The sequence below is a fragment of the Aquarana catesbeiana genome, linkage group LG01 (assembly GCF_042186555.1).
Source record: "Aquarana catesbeiana isolate 2022-GZ linkage group LG01, ASM4218655v1, whole genome shotgun sequence".
NCBI classification, from domain to species: Eukaryota; Metazoa; Chordata; class Amphibia; order Anura; family Ranidae; genus Aquarana; species Aquarana catesbeiana.
The window spans coordinates 484,349,661-484,361,945 of record NC_133324.1 but is presented as its reverse complement, the minus strand read 5'-3'; positions in this window follow the sequence as shown (position 1 = coordinate 484,361,945).

Here is a 12,285-nt window from a genome sequence, read left to right as displayed (position 1 = left end):
AATTGCCCGCAAGGCCAGACGCTGGTACAAGAAAAAGTGTCTGTTTATTTATTTCAATTGGCTTTGCTGAACGTTCATGTGCTATACAGAGCTTCAGGACGGACTGGATCCTTCCTTAAATTCCAGGAAGAGATCGTCAGAGCCCTTTTGTTTCCAGACGGTGCCCATCATTAGAAGTGGGTGGATGAAAGGAGGTATTCTAATGGTGGGCATACCCACCGATCAATCTCTTTTTTTCGTTCAGCCCACAGGCTGCATGAAAAAAAAGTTTACAATATATGCCCAACAAGGACGAGCAACGTAATGGTATGTTGCTGGACTTTGAATGCTTATACCAGAATGATGCCTGCAGGTTTAGGTATCATCTTAGTATCATTCTTTTCAGCCAGTGGTCGGCTTTCATGTAAAAGCAATCCTAGTGGCTAATTAGCCTCTAGACTGCTTTTACAAGCAGTGGGAGGGAATGCCCCCCCCCCCCGTCTTCCATGTTTTTCTCTGGCTCTCCTGTCCCAAAAGGGAACCTGAGAATGCAGCCGGTGATTCGGCCAGCTGACCATAGAGCTGATCAGAGACCAGAATGGCTCCAAACATCTCTATGGCCTAAGAAACCGTAAGCTACGAGCATTTTATGACTTAGATTTCGCCGGATGTAAACAGCGCCATTGGGAAATTGAGAAAGCATTTTATCACACCGATCTTGGTGTGGTTAGATGCTTTGAAGGCAGAGGAGAGATCTAGGGTCTAATAGACCCCAATTTTTTCAAAAAAGAGTACCTGTCAATACCTATTACTGTCATAGGGGATATTTACATTCCCTGAGATAACAATAAAAATGATTTTAAAAAAATGAAAGGAACAGTTTAAAAATAAGATAAAAAAGCAAAAAAATAATAAAGGAAAAAAAAAAAAAGCACCCCTGTCCCCTCCTGCTCTAGTGCAAAGGCAAACGCAAGCGTCGGTCTGGTGTCAAATGTAAGCAGCAATTGCAGGGAGGGAAGTAATTTTAGCAGTAGACCTCCTCTGTAAATCTAAAGTGGTAACCTGTAAAGGCTTTTAAAAATGTATTTAGTTTGTTGCCACTGCATGTTTGTGCGCAATTTTAAAGCATGTCGTGTTTGGTATCCATGCACTCGGCCTAAGATCATCTTTTTTATTACATCAAACATTTGGGCAATATAGTGTGTTTTAGTGCATTAAAATTTTAAAAAGTGTGTTTTTTCCCCCAAAAATGCGATTGAAAAATCGCTGCGCAAATACTGGGTAAAAAAAAAAATAAAACACCCACCATTTTAATCTTTAGGGCATTTGCTTTAACCACTTGACGACCGCCTCACGCCGATGTACGTCGGCAAGGTGGCACGGACAGGCAAAATCACGTACATATACGTGATTTGCCTTCCGCGGGTGGGGGGTCCGATCGGACCCCCCCCCGGTGCCCGAGGCGGTCGCCATTTCTTCCCGGGCGATGAGAGGTCAGGGGGAGGCCATCCATTGTTGGCCACCCCCTCCCGATCGCTCCCGGCGAATGAAAACGCTTCCTTTCCCTCTGTAATGTAAACAGAGGGAAAGGAAGTGATGTCATCCCTCCTCGAGCCGGTCTTTTCGATCCGGCGCCGAGGAGAGAAGACATCAAGTAAGTCTGCACAACACTATACTAACAGTAGAACACGCCAGGCACACTTGTCACCCCCCTTCACCCCCCGATCACCCCCCTGTACCCTCTGTCACACTGACACCAATAGCAGTTTTGTTTTTTTTTGCATTGGTGTCAGTTTGTGACAGTTATAAGTGTTAGGGCAGTTAGGTTAGCCCCCTTTAGGTCTAGGGTACCCCCCCTTAGGTCCAGGGTACCCCCCTAACCCCCCACTAATAAAGGTTAACCCCGTGATTACCCCCCGTCACCAGTGTCGTTAAGCGATCGTTCTTCTGATCGCTGTATTAGTGACACAGGTGACGCTAGTTAGGGAGGTAAGTATATAGGTTCACTGTCAGTGTTTTATAGCGACAGGGACCCCTATATACTACCTGCTAAAGGTTTTAACCCCCTGATTGCCCCCTAGTTAACCCTTTCACCAGCGATCACCGTACGGGTGATGCTGGTTAGCTAGTTTGTTTTTTGTAGTTTATTATAGTTTATTACAGTTTATTATAGTTTTAGGGCACCCGCCGTTTATTACCTTATAAAGGTTTAACCCCCTAATTGCCCGGCGGTGATATAAATTACGTTTTTAGGGTCAGATAAGGTCTGCGTCGCCCCAGGCAGCGTCAGGTTAGCGCCAGTACAGCTAAAACCCACGCACGCAGCATACACCTCCCTTAGTGCTATAGTATCTGAGCGGATCGATATCTGATCCGATCAGATCTATACTCCCCAGCAGTTTAGGGTTCCCTGAAAGGCAGTGTTAGCGGGATCAGCCCAGATACCTGCTAGCACCTGCGTTTTGCTCCTCGGCCCAGCCCAGCCCAGCCCACCCAAGTGCAGTATCGATCGATAACTGACACTTACAAAACACTAAGCACACATAACTGCAGCGTTCGCAGAGTCAGGCCTGATCCCTGCGATCGCTAACAGTTTTTTGGTAGTGTTTTGATACAGTCGCTGACAGTCAGGGGCTTTTTTGCCTGTGAGTCTCACTAGTGTACCCCTAAATTTAGAGCCCAAAATGGCAAATCGAAGGTACACTAGTGAAGAGGCCTACACGTTTCTGAGCATGACAGATAGTGAAGAGGAAGTCACTCATCTGTCAAGTTCAGGCTCAGAATACGATCCTGTAGAGGACAGCAGCTCCATGACAGATAGCTCTGACGATGGAGTTGTGGTCCCTGCTAGGGTCAGGCGTAACAGAACCCGAACTTCTTCTGTCCTTGAAGTGCAAGAACCGCAGGGCTCTCGTATGGAGCAGAGAAGTACTAGCGCCGCTATTCCTTCTGGTGAACTGGCAAGCACCAGCGGCCTAGTACACCCTGGTCGTACATCCAGCACTGCAGTAACACTTGGTGACGTGGCGAGTCCCATAAGTGCAGTTCAAGCTGGCAAGGTGGCAAGCACTAGTAGTGTTCCGCTGCCACCAAGAAGACAAAGACAGGCCCGTCGTGCCCATAGTGCCCTTCCTGCTGCATTCGCCAATCCGAATTGGGAACCCACCACTTCTGCAGCACCCGTACTTCCCCCTTTCACTGGCCAACCCAGAATTCAGGTGGAAACAGTTGACTTTACGCCACTGGATTTTTATTCACTGTTTTGTACCGAAGATCTCTATAGATCTATTGTGGACCAAAGCAATTTATACGCTGGTCAACACATCGCCGCTAATCCCCAGTCCTCCCTTGCCAGAGATTGGAGACCAATTACGGTCTCCGAATTTAAGACCTTTCTGGGCCTTTCCCTCCTCATGGGCTTGAATATAAAGAGTAAGTTTCGGTCATATTGGTCCACTGACCCAATTTACCATTCGCCCTTGTTCTCTGCTTCTATGGCCAGGGCACGATACAAGCAGATTTTGCGGTTCATGCACTTCAACGACAATGAACTCTGTCGTCCTCGTGGAGACCCTGCATACGATCGGCTCTACAAAATTCGGCCCCTCGTAAACCACTTCAACCAACGTTTTGCAGACTTGTTTACCCCCCATCAAGTTGTCTGCGTTGATGAGTCCCTGATTAAATTTTCTGGCCGCTTGTCATTCAAACAGTACCTTCCCAGCAAGCGTGCCAGATACGGGGTCAAGATATATAAGCTCTGTGACAGGGCCACAGGCTATACATGTAGTTTTATGGTTTACGAGGGCAAAGATAGTCACGTAGAGCCGACAAACTGCCCTGACTACATAGGAAGCGCTGGCAAGATAGTGTGGGACTTGGTGTCACCCTTATTCGGAAAGGGGTACCACTTGTACGTGGACAATTATTATACGAGCGTGCCACTTTTTAGTCACTTGTTTGATCATCAAATTGGAGCATGTGGCACCGTGCGACCTAATCGCCGGGGCTTTCCCCAGCGGCTTGTAGATTCCCGTCTTAGGCTGGGGGAGAGAGCCTGCTTGAAGTATAATAATTTGCTCGCTATGAAGTGGAGGGATAAGAAGAATGTTTTCGTTCTCACCTCCCTTCATGCAGACACGACGACCCAAATTACTACGGCGACTGGTGTTGTGGAGAAACCCCTCTGTGTCCACGAATATAACCTTAATATGGGAGGGGTGGACCTCAACGACCAGTTGTTGGCGCCGTACCTAGTTGCCCGTAAGGCCAGACGCTGGTACAAAAAAGTGTCTGTTTATTTATTTCAATTGGCTTTGCTGAACGCTCATGTGCTATACAGAGCTTCAGGACGGACTGGATCCTTCCTTAAATTCCAGGAAGAGATCGTCAGAGCCCTTCTGTTTCCAGACGGTGTTCTACCTCACCTTCCCCAACCAAATGCAGTAGGCCGGCTGCATGAGAGGCATTTTCCTTATGCCATCCCGAGTACCCCTACCCAACGAGCCCCCCAAAAAAGATGTAGTGTCTGTAGCAAGCGCGGATTTAGGCGTGACACCCGGTGTTTTTGTCCCTCCTGTCCTGGCAATCCTGGTCTTTGCATGGGTGAATGTTTTGAACTCTACCATACACTAGTTGAGTATTAGCGTAGGGTTCAGCACTTCACAGACTAGGACACACTTTCACAGGGTCTCCCAAGATGCCATTGCATTTTGAGAGACCCAAACCTGGAACCAGTTACAAAAGTTAAAAGTTACTAAAAAAAGTGTAAAAAAATAAATAAATAAATAAAAACACAAAAAAAAATATAAAATAAAAAAACCAAAAATAGTTGTTGTTTTATTGTTCTCTCTCTCTCTCTATTCTCTCTCTATTGTTCTGCTCTTTTTTACTCTATTCTATTCTGCAATGCTTTATTGTTATTATGTTTTACCATGTTTGCTTTTCAGATATGCAATTTTTTTTATACTTTACTGTTTACTGTGTTTTGTTGGTAACCATTTTATTGTTTTCAGGTACGCCATTCAGTTGCAGCGCGGATTTATTTATCTTGACAGCAACAGCGTTTGCTCCCACGATATATAAAGCCGTGACTCCAGCGCTGTCGGAGGTGATTTCACCACCACAGTTACATACTTCAGCATATATGCCGAAGCGTGGGGGCAGCAGTGGGTGGAGGAGCGATTTGTTCCTGCCTTTTGCGGGAGGATGCCCCCATGCTTCGGCATATATATATTTTAGGCACAGGTTGCGTTAAATGTTTTATTTTTTACTATGTTTTTTTTTTGTATTTGCTTTGCAGGTATGGTAAGTCTTACTGTTATACTGTAATGTTACTTTGTTTTATTGTTAACCATCATTTGTTTAGCAGGTACGCCATTCAGTTGCAGCGCGGATTTATTTATCTTGACAGCAACAGCGTTTGCTCCCACGATATATAAAGCCGTGACTCCAGCGCTGTCGGAGGTGATTTCACCACAGTTACATACTTCAGCATATATGCCGAAGCGTGGGGGCAGCAGTGGGTGGAGGAGCGATTTGCTCCTGCCTTTTGCGGGAGGATGCCCCCATGCTTCGGCATATATAAATGGTGCATGTATGCCCATCATTAGAAGTGGGTGGATGAAGAGAGGTATTCTAATGGTGGGCATACCCACCGATCAATATCTTTTTTTCGTTCAGCCCACAGGCTGCATGAAAAAAAAGTTTACAATATATGCCCAACAAGGACCAGCAATGTACTGGTATGTTGCTGGACTTTGAGTGGTTATACCAGAATGATGCCTGCAGGTTTAGGTATCATCTTGGTATCATTCTTTTCAGGCAGCTTTCGGCTTTCATGTAAAAGCAATCCTAGCAGCTAATTAGCCTCTAGACTGCTTTTGCAAGCAGTGGGAGGGAATGCCCCCCCCCACTGTCTTCCATGTTTTTCTCTGGCTCTCCTGTCCCAACAGGGAACCTGAAAATGCAGCTGGTGATTCAGCCAGCTGACCATAGAGCTGATCAGAGACCAGAATGGCTCCAAACATCTCTATGGCCTAAGAAACCGGAAGCTACGAGCATTTCATGACTTAGATTTCGCCGGATGTAAACAGCGCCATTGGGAAATTGGGAAAGCATTTTATCACACCGATCTTGGTGTGGTCAGATGCTTTGAGGGCAGAGGAGAGATCTAGGGTCTAATAGACCCCAATTTTTTTTAAAAAGAGTACCTATCACTACCTATTGCTATCATAGGGGATATTTACATTCCCTGAGATAACAATAAAATTAATTTAAAAAAAATAAAAATGAAAGGAACAGTTTAAAAATAAGATAAGATAAAAAAGCAAAAAAAATAAGAAAAAAAAAAAAAAAAGCACCCCTGTCCCCCCCTGCTCTCGCGCAAAGGCGAACGCAAGCGTCGGTCTGGCGTCAAATGTAAACAGCAATTGCACCATGCATGTGAGGTATCACCGCGAAGGTCAGATCGAGGGCAGTAATTTTAGCAGTAGACCTCCTCTGTAAATCTAAAGCGGTAACCTGTAAAGGCTTTTAAAGGCTTTTAAAAATGTATTTATTTTGTCGCCACTGCACGTTTGTGCGCAATTTTAAAGCATGTCATGTTTGGTATCCATGTACTCGGCCTAAGATCATCTTTTTTATTTCATCAAACATTTGGGCAATATAGTGTGTTTTAGTGCATTAAAATTTTAAAAAGTGTGTTTTTTCCCCAAAAAATGCGTTTGAAAAATCGCCGCGCAAATACTGTGTGAAAAAAAAAAAATGAAACACCCACCATATTAATCTATAGGGCATTTGCTTTAAAAAAATATATATATAATGTTTGGGGGTTCAAAGTAATTTTCTTGCAAAAAAAAATAATTTTTTCATGTAATCAAAAAGTGTCAGAAAGGGCTTTGTCTTCAAGTGGTTAGAAGAGTAGGTGATGTGTGACATAAGCTTCTAAATGTTGTGCATAAAATGCCAGGACAGTTCAAACCCCCCCAAATGACCCCATTTTGGAAAGTAGACACCCCAAGCTATTTGCTGAGAGGCATGTCGAGTCCATGGAATATTTTATATTGTGACACAAGTTGCGGGAAAGATACAAATTTTTTTTTTTTTTTTGCACAAAGTTGTCACTAAATGATATATATTGCTCAAACATGCCATGGGAATATGTGAAATTACACCCCAAAATACATTCTGTTGCTTCTCCTGAGTATGGGGATACCACATGTGTGGGACTTTTTGGGAGCCTAGCCGCGCACGGGACCCCGAAAACCAAGCACCGCCTTCAGGCTTTCTAAGGGCGTAAATTTTTGATTTCACTCTTCACTGCCTATCACAGTTTCAGAGGCCATGGAATGCCCAGATGGCACAACCCCCCCCAAATGACCCCATTTTGGAAAATAGACACCCCAAGCTATTTGCTGAGAGGTATAGTGAGTATTTTGCAGACCTCACTTTTTGTCACAAACTTTTGAAAATTGAAAAAAGAAAAAAAAAATACATTTTTCTTGTCTTTCTTCATTTTCAAAAACAAATGAGAGCTGCAAAATACTCACCATGCCTCTCAGCAAATAGCTTGGGGTGTCTACTTTCCAAAATGGGGTCATTTTGGGGGGTTTTGTGCTGTCTTGGCATTTTATGGCCTTTGAAACTGCAATAGGTAGTGAGGAGTGAAATCAAAAATTTACGCCCTTAGAAATCCTGAAGGCGGTGATTGGATTTCGGGGCCCCGTATGAAGCTAGGCTCCCAAAAAGTCCTACACATGTGGTATCCCCGTACTCAGGAGAAGAAGCAGAATATATTTTGGGGTGTAATTCCACTTATGCCCATGGCCTGTGTGAGCAATATATCATTTAGTGACAACTTTGTGCAAAAAAAAAAAATTGTCACTTTCCCGCAACTTGTGTCAAAATATAAAATATTCCATGGACTCAACATGCCTCTCAGCAAATAGCTTGGGGTGTCTACTTTCCAAAATGGGGTCATTTGGGGGGGGTTTGTGCCATCTGGGCTTTTTAATGGCCTTCAAAACTGTGATAGGTAGTGAGGAGTGAAATCACAACTTTACGCCCTTAGAAATCCTGAAGGCGGTGCTTGGTTTTCGGGGCCCCGTACGCGGCTAGGCTCCCAAAAAGTCCCACACATGTGGTATCCCAATACTCAGGAGAAGCAGCTGAATGTATTTTTGGGGTGCAATTCCACATAGGCCCATATCATTTAGTGACAACTTTTTGTAAATATTTTATTTATTTTTTTTTTTTGTCATTATTCAATCACTTGGGACAAAAAAAATAAATATTCAATGGGTTCAACATGCCTCTCAGCAATTTCCTTGGGGTGTTTACTTTCCAAAATGGGGTCATTTGTGGGGGTTTTGTACTGCCCTGCCATTTTAGCACCTCAAGAAATGACATAGGAGAAGCAGCTAAATGTATTTTGGGGCACAATTTCACATATAACCATGGCATGTGTGAGCAATATATCATTTAGTGACAACTTTTTGTATCATTATTCAATCACTTGGAACAAAAAAATGTATATTTAATGGGCTCAACATGCCTCTCAGCAATTTCCTTGGGGTGTCTACTTTCCAAAATGGGGTTATTTGGGGGGGGGTTTGTACTGCCCTGCCATTTTAGCACCTCAAGAAATGACATAGGCAGTCATAAACTAAAAACTGTGTAAATTCCAGAAAATGTACCCTAGTTTGTAGACACTATAACTTTTGCGCAAACCAATAAATATACGCTTATTGACATTTTTTTTACCAAAGACATGTGGCCAAATACATTTTGGCCTAAATGTATGACTAAAATTGAATTTATTGGATTTTTTTTTATAACAAAAAAGTAGAAAATATCGTTTTTTTTTCAAAATTTTCGGTCTTTTTCCGTTTATAGTGCAAAAAATAAAAACCGCAGAGGTGATCAAATGCCATCAAAAGAAAGCTCTATTTGTGGGAAAAAAAGGACGCAAATTGCGTTTGGGTACAGCATTGCATGACCGCGCAATTAGCAGTTAAAGCGATGCAGTGCCAAATAGTAAAAAGTGCTCTGGTCAGGAAGGGGGTAAATCCTTCCGGGGCTGAAGTGGTTAATAAACTGCAGTGAGAATAACAGTACCACTCTGAAGTGAGATCTAGCTAAACTGAATACAGTGTGTATAGATATATATATATATATATATCTATACACACACAACAACTCCTGGGATGCATATATATACTAAATACACTGACTGCAGCTACCTGAATCGCCTGCCTGCTCTATCTAACTGAAATGAAATGACACTCTGACTCTCTCTCTATCTCTCTCACACGCCGCAACACACTACACAAGGCCGACACACAGGCGGCCTTATATAGTGTGGGGCGTGTGCCTACTCCCCTGAGCCATGATTGGCCAAAGGCACCCTTCCTTTGGCCAATTATGGCTCTCTGTGCTGACGGCGCTCTGATTGGCCAAAGCATGCGGGTTATAGTGCATGCTTGGCCAATCATCAGTCAGCAATGCACTGCGATGCCGCAGTGAATTATGGGCCGCGACGCGCCACTAGAATTTGGCACAAATGGCCCATAATGTTCGAAATTCGGCGAACGGCCAAACAGACAATGTTCGAGTCGAACAGGAGTTTGACTTGAACACGAAGCTCATCCCTAATTAGCAGATAGTTGGGATCAGCGCTGCCTTTCTTTTGCTTTTTCCTTCTTTTTTTGGTCCTGCCAAAAATTAGGGTAGCTGCGATCCAGTATTGATTTACATATTTATTTAGTTACTTATTTCTATTATTGATCTTTGGCACTGTGTTGCAATCTTCACATGTCCTGGGAGTGTTCTGATGGGTCGGTGTTCCAAAGAGCTTCTTTGGACATAATTTGAAGTCTCTGTACATGCATCCCAAGACTGTTCTAGGTTTCCCACTTCCCTTTGCATGGTTCCCCTTTCGTTATAATCCCCCCCCAGATCCAGACCTCCTCCCTTTTATAACACACAGGAGGGAGACTAGACCCCAGAGGAAAACCTTCAGACAATCAAGAAAAGGCAGCATGAGCATTATTTTAACCCCTTCCTCCCAACCTGGGCAGGCAGTGGACTACCTGACCGAGAGTAGGCAACCTGCCTACATGCTGCTGTATGTAAACTAAGCTAATTGTAAAAGTAAAAAGCCAAATAGGTAGGTCAGTGTATGCAGTTGCTGAAATCCCCAGAAATATTATTTTAATTATTAAAATTCTATAATTATTTAATGCATTTGTGTATTTTCAGTGTTCCTCTCAAAGCTGCGTGAAAAAAACTCTCTCTCCAATGTGCAGTATTTAAAAAAAAAAAAAAAAAAAAACATTTTATTTGTTGGTACGTGTCTCCTATGTCTATTTAATAGTAGTTTGCCTTTTAACCCTTTAAATGGCCAGAAATAAACTACAAGATTCACCCATATAGACATCAATGGCTTCTAAATTTGGGTTTGCACTATTTCAAACAAGATCTGCAGAACCCTTGGTGATCTGAAACCAGGCAGATTTGCCCATCACCAAGAGAGAGTGAATCTCCACATCTGGGACACAGCAGTAAAAACCTGACAGGGGTTCTAACACTTCTCTGCTTGGTTTGCCTGGCTTATACCATATGTGCCTCATGGTAATCATAATGGCCTACTAATATGGCTTGTAAGCATCTTACTGACATGTGCATCTGTCAGACAGATATTGAATCAACATATGCATAGAATTTCAAGGCATTGCAATCCCAGAATATATACTGTATATATGCTTGGTAAGATTCACAGTAGCATACACCTGCGCTTCCCAGGCATAAAAGGGGCTTAGAGTATGCATGCAAAATGTGCTAACAAGCTTTTTTGTTGCCCATACAGAACTATACACCACCAAATATTCCGGAGCAGTTTCTTTTTTCCTTAAAAGCAACACATTTAACATAAAATAATTACGGTATATTGCTGTTATTTATAAACATTGTTATATTCCCTATTCATAATCAGATTTACAGAACCACAAGACAAAAAAAAATTCAATTTTTTGTTTCAAGAGCAGATCAGTATATATTGATGTAGACATCTGACAGGTTGCAATTTTACAAAAACTTTTTGCTTTAGTCTTTATAAACATTCTCAGTTCATTAATGCCTGAAATAAAACTGCCTCTTGCTATGACGTCTCCCGTTATAGAATAAATTAGCTCAGAAAAAAAATACAGTGTGATATTTCAGAATGCATTTAACAAGTCTCACAGCAAGCCACTGTGATCAAAATCACCTGGCTTCTCCTTTTTCCAAAAAGCTGTTAAGAACTAGCTTGGTAATACAAAAATAATGCAAAATAGTATTGTAATTGTAAGCCATCATGCATAGATGGTTAGCAGCTCCTGTGTGTTGAGGCCTAAAAAATCCCCAGCGCCAAGGAAGCCACGTACAGCCTCCAGTACAACTGTGAATGGCTTCTGCATCATCATTTACCCGTTCATGCGTGTAGGGTACTCTACAATCACTCTAAGTACATGCACAAGTAAGCCATCAGTGTTTGCCTGAGTACAGCCGCATATAGTCGTTCATTTGCATTGCTGTACAGATTGAATTTCTTGCAGATCCCCAGGATATTACGCCTCAGCACGCAGGAGTTGCTAAGTGTCCATGAGCAGGAGGCCTAAATGTGGTGAATAAACTACTGGGACATTTTATTCTGACAGTGGCACCCGGAGCTGTCAGAATACACTGATCAGCAGCTGTAGCCGCTGATCAAGAAATGTTCTCCAGCATGTTCCTTCGACAAAATTTAATCAAAAGATTGACTTCTATCAAGCAGGGACAGCCACATACTGATTAAGAATCGTCTGGACCGATTGACCATAGCTTCTAATATTTTTGTTACCCCTTTCACTTTAAATGAATAGTAATATAATTTGCAATATTTTTATATAATTAACTATATAAGCAATGATGTTGGTGGGTATGATATGCATCACATCCCCCCAAAAATTCAGTAAATTCAAACTATAGAGCATAATGTTGGACTTTAAAGCTGCCAAACACTTTAAGAGGAAAAGAGAATTCATGCAGTATCTAGATAAATGCAAATCAATTTATTATACAAAGTTAAAAGTCAAACGCACTCCACAATACAATGCATAAAGATGTTTAGCTATCCACATGTATGAAAGAGATACCCTGTATGTATCCCTCTCCATCCTATATATATATTACACATGCTATACTGTATCATAAAACACATATTATATAGACATTTTGTTTCAGAATGTAGGCATCCTCATGGATACAGACTGGATATAGTAGAGGGTG